Below are 10,149 nucleotides of genomic sequence, written 5' to 3' on the forward strand. Positions count from 1 at the left end.
GGCAGCCCCCTGTTAGGACCCATGTTAAGGGGTAGAGCTTATAAAAGGGGGTGGATGCTCACCTGGGCATTTCATCCTGGGGATTCACACACCTGTGGCTAGGTGATTGGTCTTGCTTGGCGAGGGGCAATTACCTCAATCACCAGCTGGGGTAAGGGACCGTGGACATGTCCAGACAGACATCGGGGACAACCTTTGTTTTTCCCATATTTAGTATATGGTAGGCTTTTTAATAAGCCACTTCTATGGGCCTTTTTAAGTTTTATTTTCTTGTGGGGCTTTCTGCTGTGTTGAAGGGAGTGACACAGTGATAGAGCAGCTGTCTTGCATGTGTTTGTTGTATTGTGTGGTTTGTTTTAAGTCATCGATTTGTCTGAAGTGTTCTTCTTTTGACATGGCTTATTTTTTTTTTGTTGGTTTTGTTTGATTTAAATATTAAGAGAACAGTATTTGCTCTTTTTATTGACTTATTTCAAGAGTTCACTTACTGGTGTAGATTATTTAAGATAATAATAGTAACCTCTCTGGGGGGGAAGGAGCCGGAGCTTGTGCGGGAGATGTAGCGTTATCAGTTGGATCTGGTGGGGCTTACCTCTGCACACAGCCTCGGCTCTGGAACCATGGTTACTCCTGGTTCTGAGTCCATCCCCTATCCTACTCCTGGATATGAGGGTTAGTGTTAGGTTTATGGTGTGAGGCGCCAGGCGGGTGTGGGGATACTCATAAGTCCCCGGCTGAGTGCTGCTACATCGGAGTTTACCCCGGTGGACAAAAGGGTTGCCTCCCTACGCCTTTGGGTGGTGGGGGGGAAACTCTGACTGTTGTCTGTGCATATGCACCAAACAGAAGCTACGAGTATTCTGCCTTTTTGGAGACCCTGAATGGAGTCCTGCGTGGGGCTCCAGTAGGGGACTCCATAGTCTTACTGGGAGACTTCAATGCACACGTGATGAGATCCGTCCAGAGATGCTAAAAGCAATGGGTGTTGATGGGCTGTCTTAGATGACACGCCTCTTCAACATTGTGTGGAAGTCTGGGACAGTGCCAAAAGAGTGGCAGACCGGGGTGGTGGTACCCCTCTTCAAAAAGAGAGACCAGAGAGTGTGTGCCAATTACAGGGGTATTACACTACTCAGCCTCACGGGTAAAGTCTACTCCAAGGTGCTGGAAAGGAGGGTTCGGCCGATAGTCAAACCAAGGATTAAAGAGGGACAATGCGGTTTTCGTCCTGGTCGTGGAACAATGGACCAGCTCTTCACTCTTTCCAGGATCATGGAGAGGGCTTGGGAGTATGCTCATCCAGTCTACATGTGTTTGTGTCTACATGTGTGGACTTGGAGAAGGCGTATGACCGGGTCCTCCGAGAGAAACTGTGGGAGGTGCTGCGGGAGTAGGGGGTCCTTACTTGGGGCCATCCAATCCTTGTGCGCCCAAAGCGAGAGCTGTGTTCGGGTGCTCGGCAGTAAGTCGAAGGCCTTTCCGGTGGGGGTTGGCCTTCGCCAGGGCTGCGCCTTGTCACCCATCTTGTTTGTGGTCTTCATGGACAGGATATCGAGGCGTAGTCGGGGGGAGGAGGGTCTACAGTTCGGGAGGCTGCGGATCTCATCGCTGGTTTTTGCAGATAATGTGGTCCTGATGGCATCTTCTGTCTGTGACCTCCAACTCTCACTGGAGCGTTTCGCAGTTGAGTGTTAAGCGGTTGGAATGAGGATGATGTGGTCCTGATGGCATCTTCCGTCTGTGACCTCCAACTCTCACTGGAGCGTTTCGCAGTCGAGTGTGAAGCGGTTGGGATGAGGATTAGCACCTCTAAATCTGAGGCCATGGTTCTCAGCACGAAGCTGATGGATTGCCTACTCCAGGTAGGGAATGTGTCCTTACCCCAAGTGAAGGAGTTCAAGTACCTTGGTCTTGTTCACGAGTGAGGGGAGATGGAGTGTGAGTTTGGCCGGAGAATCGGAGCAGCGGGGGCGGTATTGCACTCGCTTTACCGCACCGTTGTGACGAATAGAGAGCTGAGCCGGAAGGCAAAGCTCTCGATCTACCAGTCAATCTTCATTCCTACCCTCACCTATGGTCATGAAGGATGGGTCATGACCGAAGTCACGATTACAAGCAGCCGAAATGGGTTTCCTTAGGAGAGTGGCTGGTGTCTCCCTTAGAGATAGGGTGAGAAGCTTAGCTATTCATGAAGAGCTCGGAGTAGAGACGCTGCTCCTTTCAGTCGAATGGAGCCAGTTGAGGTGGTTTGGGGCATCTGGTGAGGATGCCCCCTAGGCACCTCCCTAGGGAGGTGTTCCAGGCACGGCCAGCTGGGAAAAGGCCCCGGGGAAGACCCAGAACTAGGTGGAGAGATTATATCTCTGCACTGGCCTGGGAACGCCTTGGGATCCCCCAGTCAGAGCTGTTAGATGTGGCTCGGGAAAGGGAAGTTTGGGGTCCCCTGCCGGAGCTGTTTCCCCTGCGACCCGTCCCCGGATAAGCAGCTGAAGATGGATGGATGGATGGACACTGATAAACTGTGAATGGACATTTAGCCCAAAAAACGTTGCCTTTTCACTACACTGCCATTGGTACCAAAGTCAAAGGCAGTGACTGTGGTTGCGTTGTGGCAGAGAGGACCTATAGTGTGCATTCATTATGCAATGTCTTTTTAAGCTGTAAAACAAAGCAGCATTTTGATCTGGTGTGCCGCAGTCGGGCTCATCAACAGGGCCCGGGTCCCCCACTGACTGACTCTCACATCCCTTTTTCCACCGGTCACTTCCTTCACACTCCACATGCACATACACTCGTCACTTTCACATACACCCACAACACAGCTGTGTCGAGTATGGTTATCTGCTCGCTAGTGCACTTTATTTTTGTAACTTTTTATTTTTAAATTTTATTTTTAAATTGTTTTATACCCGCCTAGCCCATAGCCTTATATTGTATTTCATACCCTAGAGTTAAATTGTAAATTTGTCAATTGAACATTTTCTTGCACTATGTTACTATCGTCCATCGTCTTACTGTCTGATGTTATGCACCAACCGCCAAGTCATATTCCTTATATGTCAATAAATGTTTCTTGATTCAAGTGGTCCTGTGCATTCTTCATATCTATTGTGCGGTGTGTTTGAGTCGTGTGGCGAGGGTGGATGTATTAATTGTGTATTCAGCTCTTCCTGAGACATTGTTTTCTGTAGAATGTCAAAGTTATTGACTGCTAGTAAAAGTATGCTCCAGCACAACCTTCAATTGAACTGAAAAAGAGGCATTCTCAGCGCAACGCACTTACATTTACTGCACGTCTGTTACAAACACAAACCAGGATAATTACAAGTGACTATGAATACAAAATGCAATTTAAAAAGGTGTCCCCTCCATGGCTGCTTTATGATTAATTCAAGTTTAATCTCTCATCAGGTTTGGCTTCTTTCCACTGCGCCCGGTGTCATGTAATTGTTGGGGAACTTTGTCCCTTTGTACGATGCAATCTTCTTTCCTTCACTCGGCATCGGGCGGATACAGGACCCGCAGGTCTGCTTTACTTCCCTCTTGGCCTCAATTGAATAGTGTGCATGAGGGAAATGAGATACCAGTTGTGTAGTGTGTTTGCTTCGTTGATTGATAATGTGCCAAACACAGATTTTCTATTGGAAGCCAAAGTCGAGTTATTCACGTATCAAATTGCATTTTAGAAATTCACAAAATGCTTCTGTGGGACTGATTCGCATTTTATGGATTGAAAAAAAGTAATAAATAGAAGCTGTGAAATGAAAATGTTTAATTTGTTCACATTTAATATGTGAGTAATGGATGAATACTTCTCAAATGTTCCTTAATAAAACGGGATCACTGTTCTAGATTCCTCTTTCATCTCCCAGAACATTCACATTCAAATATGTCAGGCTTCATTTTTTTTTCGGTAGTAATTGATAATATAATTGAATTCCCAATCACAGATCAACAAGCAGAGCCAGCATCACTTGCACAATCACTTCAGATTGGGGAAATCATTCTTCACATTGACACAGCCGTACACCAACGCAGCGTCCCAGACGGCTTTTCAATCGGAGCGCCCAGTTTGAAAGACAAACAGAGAAATCGTTAAAGAGGGTGTGAAAGCATTTAACCAGATGAAGAAGTATACAGTGCAAGACACCAGAGGGAACTCGAAATACACAGTATTTGGTCAATAAAACAATAAAATGCTATATTTAGTTCAATATGAATATTTAAGATCAACGGACACAGCTGTTAGTGGGTGATGTGACTTCATGTATGCTGTTCGTCATACATTAAAAACAGTGTTAGCGTTCTAATGTTATAATATATCTGTATTTGAAATCCAATTGAGATTGTATTCTAATTCACCAAAAGGATAAACATATACAATACAATAAAACCAGGTGGACATAATAAAAACATAGGGAATTGGTTAATGGTTAAAGCGGTTGCAAGTGCAGGAGGAAAGTTTTTAAACCCTTGTTGTGTTATACACGGGAGACGGAGGAAATGGAGCCCTGCCAGTTCTGTGTGTTTCATCAAGTTGCATCATAAATGACATTGAGAACCAGCAGAGGTCAAAGCTCAAATGAAATGCACTTTCCACATTCCGCCAACGCACACAGCAAGAGAGAGTGACAGCTTGCCTTGATAAAACTTTGAAAAATGTTTCCGCTCAAACTGTCAGATTGACAGAAGAAGGCGCATAGCCATGGCGGGCCAGTTGGGTAAAAACAAAAAGAACAAAGGAAAATCTATGCTTTTCATGTCAGCGCAGAGCTGGACCCAAGTGCAGAATACAAACTGAGCCTGAGACTATTTCACAGTTTTGTACTGGGGAAGCCAGAGGCTGTAATGAAGGTGGTGTGGGTTGGCGTCAGATGGGAGCTGGGCGGGTGCTGTGAGCTGGCTGGTGGGTGTTTAAGCAGGCTGGTGTCAGGTCAGCAGGCAACGGGGGATCCCGAGGCTCAGGTATATCAACAATTAAACACAAGCTATCTTTAGCTCTGAAGACACTGCTGACAGATCTCCGTTGCCATTACAAGCCGTGGGATTGGGAAATGACATGACAGTGTGAAGTTTTCTTTCCTTTAAGTGTGCGTAGCGCTGGCAGGCTGAAAAGACCAAATTGTATTTTAGAAATGTATGAGCAGAGTCTGAAGGACCAAGTAAAATTATTTAAAAAAATAAAATGTTTGTCTTACTGTCGCTTTCTGTCTATCTTCAGCTTTGGTATTATGAGGCAAATAGCTGCATACGTTTTTGAAAACACACGTGACGAAAGCTTGGGTTTATAATTGCACACACAAAAGGACACACAGGGGATCAATTTAAATGTTAACTGACCTGACAGCAAACGTAGGAGGAATCCCTTCCGGTAGTCGGTAAACACCAGGAGGAAGAAGGCTCCCTCGTGCCTCTGCTTCTTCCTCAGTTTCTCAGAAATGTTTCCTTTCAGCCAGCCGGCAAACTCAGTGGAACAGTTGTCAGTTTTCTAGTGCTTCTTAGTTGTTGATTTGGAGCTTCAGAAATACCGATCTGTTGACTGGCAGATGTCTTCAAAGGTAGCGGCCAGCGCCAAGGTGTCTTCCTCCCACATCCCGGGAGCCAGGCTGAACAGGGCCAATTGGACCCCTATCGAACAAAACAAGGCTGGACAGTCCTTGCCAGCTCATTTCAAAATGGTCAAATGCACCTGGATGTTGTCCTCGGGGGACAAATTGATTAGATTTGGGTTGGAGTTCATTCTTAAATTCAGCTGAAGCTTCATGAGCCTTAAAACAATATTGGAAGCGTTTGCATTCTGCTTGTGCTGGTGCTAACGGCGCAAACCACGACAAAAGTGAACCCATCTTTAAAGCCGCCTGTTTCGCCGTCTCTCCTTGGACTTGGAGATCGAAAATTTCACAAAGAAATTTCGCAAATCAGTCAGTAATGAGAATAACTATCAGTTGATGAAATAATAAAATGTTCTTACATTACAGTTCTTACACACTTACTGTACCTTTGTGGTCTTTTAATATAGATCTTGGGAATCCAGAAATCTTCCCACAATGCTCTGCTCGGCACCAGTCGCGGCTGTGACTGTCATCTAAAAGCGGCGCTGTGAAGAACTGACTGAACTCTAGTATCACACAGCTTGATGGACGTTTAAAGAAGTCAGTTATTCTGCTCCGGGTCCCCGATGGAGTACAAATCACTGCTGTTGACTCAAGATTAGATGTTGTTTTGGTGACTGCGTCTGTGTGCGAAGAGAGCAATGGAAAAAACTGTGTGTGGCCATCAAAAGCAAGTCAAACATTCTGTAGAGATTTATCTTCAGTCCCTGAACCCCCGACCGTATAACGTCTCAAAACTGGGAACATTCTAAGAGTGACATATGAGACTGCTTTCACACTTCAAATGAAATAGAGCGATGTGGGTAGTTATGTATGGCCCAAGGTTAGCCTGAGTCTCCCCCAAAGAAAAAAAAATGCATCAAGACAACCTGATACATAGTATTTAACCAGTTATAGAACTGCACAAAATGACCGTAACTACACAAATATATACAGACAGAAATAGCAGAGTATCATCTTGAAACACATGCTGTGCTTGTAAAAGTCCCTCACTTTTTTTTATTACTGAAAGTGGTGGTGCTGCCATTTTCCAGGGGGCGAATACTGTCTGCTAGCTACAACTACAATACACAGGCCAGCTAGATTAAACGCTTCAATATTAAAGAAGCATGAGCAGCCCTCCTTTAGGTGGGTTGACGTCTTGCCGTTTTCTCTCTTGGCAGCACACACACAAAAGATTACAGCCAAACGATACACTTGGTGACTTTAATTAGTAGTCATTTGTAAAAGTCAAATTACTATTGCTACTACCGATAACACTCCCCATGGGCTCACCACCTGTGGAGGAAACCGATGGGGTCGGGTGCGCTGCTACAAGGGTGGCAGTGACAGTGGGGGGTCTAGACGGAACAGACCTGGGAGGCAGATGCTGGCTCTGGGGACGTGGAACGTAACCTCTCTGGGGGGGAAGGAGCCGAAGCTTGTGCGGGAGGTGGAGCGTTATCAGTTGGATCTGGTGGGGCTTACCTCTACGCACAGCCTCGGCTCTGGAACCACACTCCTGAATAGGGGATGGACTCTATTCTACTCCGGAGTGGCCCATGTTGTGAGGCGCCAGACGGGTGTGGGGATACTCATAAGTCCCCGGCTGAGTGGACAAAAGGGTCGCCTCCCTACGCCTTCGGGTGGTGGGGGGGAAAACTCTGACTGTTGTCTGTGCATATGCACCAAACAGCAGCTCAGCGTATTCAGGCTTTTTGGAGACCCTGAATGGAGTCCTGCATGGGGCTCCAGTAGGGGACTCCAAAGTCCTACTGGGAGACTTCAATGCGCACGTGGGTGACGATGGAGATAACTGGAGAGGCGTGATTGGGAGGAATGGCCTCCCTGATCTGAACCCGAGTGGGTGTTTGTTACTGGACTTCTGTGCCAGTCACGGATTGTCCATAACAAACACCATGTTCGAACATAAGGATGTTCATAAGTGTACGTGGTACCAGAGCGCCCTAGGCCAAAGATCAATGATCAATTTTGTAATCGTATCGTCTGATCTGAGGCCGCATGTTCTGGACACTCGGGTAAAGAGAGGGGCAGAGCTGTAAACTGATCACCATCTGGTTGTGAGCTGGGTCAGAGCATGGGGGAAGACTCGGGACAGACCTGGTAAACCCAAGCATGTAGTGAGGGTGAACTGGGAACGTCTGGAGGAGGCCCCGGTCCAAAAGATTTTCAACTCACACCTCCGGCGGAGCTTCTCTCACATTCCTGTGGAGGTAGGGGACATTGAACCAGAGTGGTGTATGTTCAAAACCTCCATTGCTGAAGCTGCGGCACGTGGTGGACACTGGTGGTCAGGGAAGCCGTCCGACTGAAGAAGGAGGCCTTCCGGGTTATGATATCCGGTGGGACTCCGGAGGAAGTTGCAGTGTACCGACAGGCTCGAAGGGCAGCAGCCTCTGCCGTGATGGAGGCAAAGCAGCGGGTATGGGAAGAGTTCGGGGTAACTATGGAGAAGGACTTTCGGTCGGCACCAAAGTGCTTCTGGAAGACCATCCGGCACCCCAGGAGGGGGAAACGGGGGACCATCCAAGCTGTGTACAGTAAGGATGGGACCCTGTTGACCGTGACTGAGGAGGTTATCGGGCAGTGGAGGGAACACTTTGAGGAACTCCTGAATCCAACTACTACGCCCTCTTTGGTAGAGGCGGAGCTGGAGGCGGAAGAGGGATCATCGTCAATTGGCCTGGTGGAGGTCACTGAGGTAGTCAAACAACTCCGCAGTGGCAAAGCCCTGGGGATTGATGAGATCCGTCCAGAGATGCTAAACGCAATGGGTGTTGGGGGGTTGTCTTCGATGACACGCCTCTTCAACATTGCGTGGAAGTCTGGGACAGTGCCAAAAGAGTAGCAGACCGGGTACCCCTCTTCAAAAAGGGGGACCAGAGAGTGTGTGCCAATTACAGGGGTATCACACTACTCAGCCTCCTGGGTAAAGTCTACTCTAAGGTGCTGGAAAGGAGGGTTCGGCCGATAGTCGAACCAAGGATTGAAGAGGGACAATGCGGTTTTCGTCCTGGTCGTGGAACAACGGACCAGCTCTTCACTCTTTTTAGGATCATAGAGGGGGCTTGGGAGTATGCTCATCCAGTCTACATGTGTTTTGTGGACTTGGAGAAGGCGTATGACTGGGTCCCCCGAGAGAAACTGTGGGAGGTGCTGCAGGAGTACAGGGTGAAGGGGTCCTTGCTTGGGGCCATCCAATCCTTGTGCGCCCAAAGCGAGAGCTGTTTTCGGGTGCTCGGCAGTAAGTCAAAGGCGTTTCCGGTGGGGGTTGGCCTTCGCCAGGGCTGCACCTTGTCACCAATCTTGTTTGTGGTTTTCATGGACAGGATATCGAGGCGTAGTCGGGGGGTGGAGGGTGGAGGGTTTACAGTGCGGGGGGCTGCGGATCTCATCGCTGCTTTTTGCATGATGTGGTCCTGGTGGCATCTTCCGTCTGTGACCTCCAACTCTCACTGCAGCGTTTCGCAGCGGAGTGTGAAACGGTTGGGATCTGAGGCCATGGTTCTCAGCAGGAAACCGATGGATTGCCTACTCCAGGTAGGGAATGTGTCCTTACCCCAAGTGAAGGAGTTCAAGTACCTCGGGGTCTTGTTCACGAGTGAGGGGAAGATGGAGTATGAGTTTGGCCGGAGAATCGGAGCAGCGGGGGCGGTATTGCACTCGATTTACCGCACCGTTGTGACGAAAAGAGAGCTGAGCCAGAAGGCAAAGCTCTCGATCTACCAGTCAATCTTCGTTCCTACCCTCACCTATGGTCATGAAGGATGGGTCATGCCGGAAAGAACTAGGTCACGGCTACAAGCTGCCGAAATGGGTTTCCTCAGGAGAGTGGCTGGCGTCTCCCTTAGGGATAGGGTAAGAAGCTCAGCCATTCGCGAGGAGCTCGAAGTAGAGCCGCTGCTCCTTTGCGTCGAAAGGAGCCAGTTGAGGTGGTTTGGGCATCTGGTGAGGATGCCCCCTGGGCGCCTCCCTAGGGAGGTGTTCCAGGCACGGCCAGCTGGGAAGAGGCCCCGGGGAAGACCCAGGACTGGGTGGAGAGATTATATCTCTGCACTGGCCTGGGAAGGCCTTGGGATCCCCCAGTTAGAGGTGGTAGATGTGGCCCGGGAAAGAGAAGTTTGGGGTCCCCTGCCGGAGCTGTTGCCCCCGCGACCCGACCCCGGATAAGCGGTTGAAAATGGATGGATGGACTACCGATAACACGTATGTTACAGACTTTGACTCCTTGTAGTCTCCTTGCATTTTCTCCTCACGGCTCTCCTTAACTGCAAAATGGTCTCTTTCTTGTCACCATTTAGAAACCGACTCCTGAGTCCTCTGCATTAAACAATTCCTGGGAAGGAATGGGATGCAATGGTTCCAATGTCTCGTTTCAGACCCATGGAGCACAATCTGACTCATGATATTTGTTTTTTTTTGTCATGTCTGTCGACTTTGGTTAACAGGATGATGCACCGGAGAAAGTTGAGTTGGCGGATGGGGATCACTTTGATGCGTGTAACTGAATGAGTGTAGCTGAATATTTAAAGACAAA

The sequence above is a fragment of the Gasterosteus aculeatus genome, chromosome 9 (assembly GCF_964276395.1).
Source record: "Gasterosteus aculeatus chromosome 9, fGasAcu3.hap1.1, whole genome shotgun sequence".
NCBI lineage: Eukaryota > Metazoa > Chordata > Actinopteri > Perciformes > Gasterosteidae > Gasterosteus > Gasterosteus aculeatus.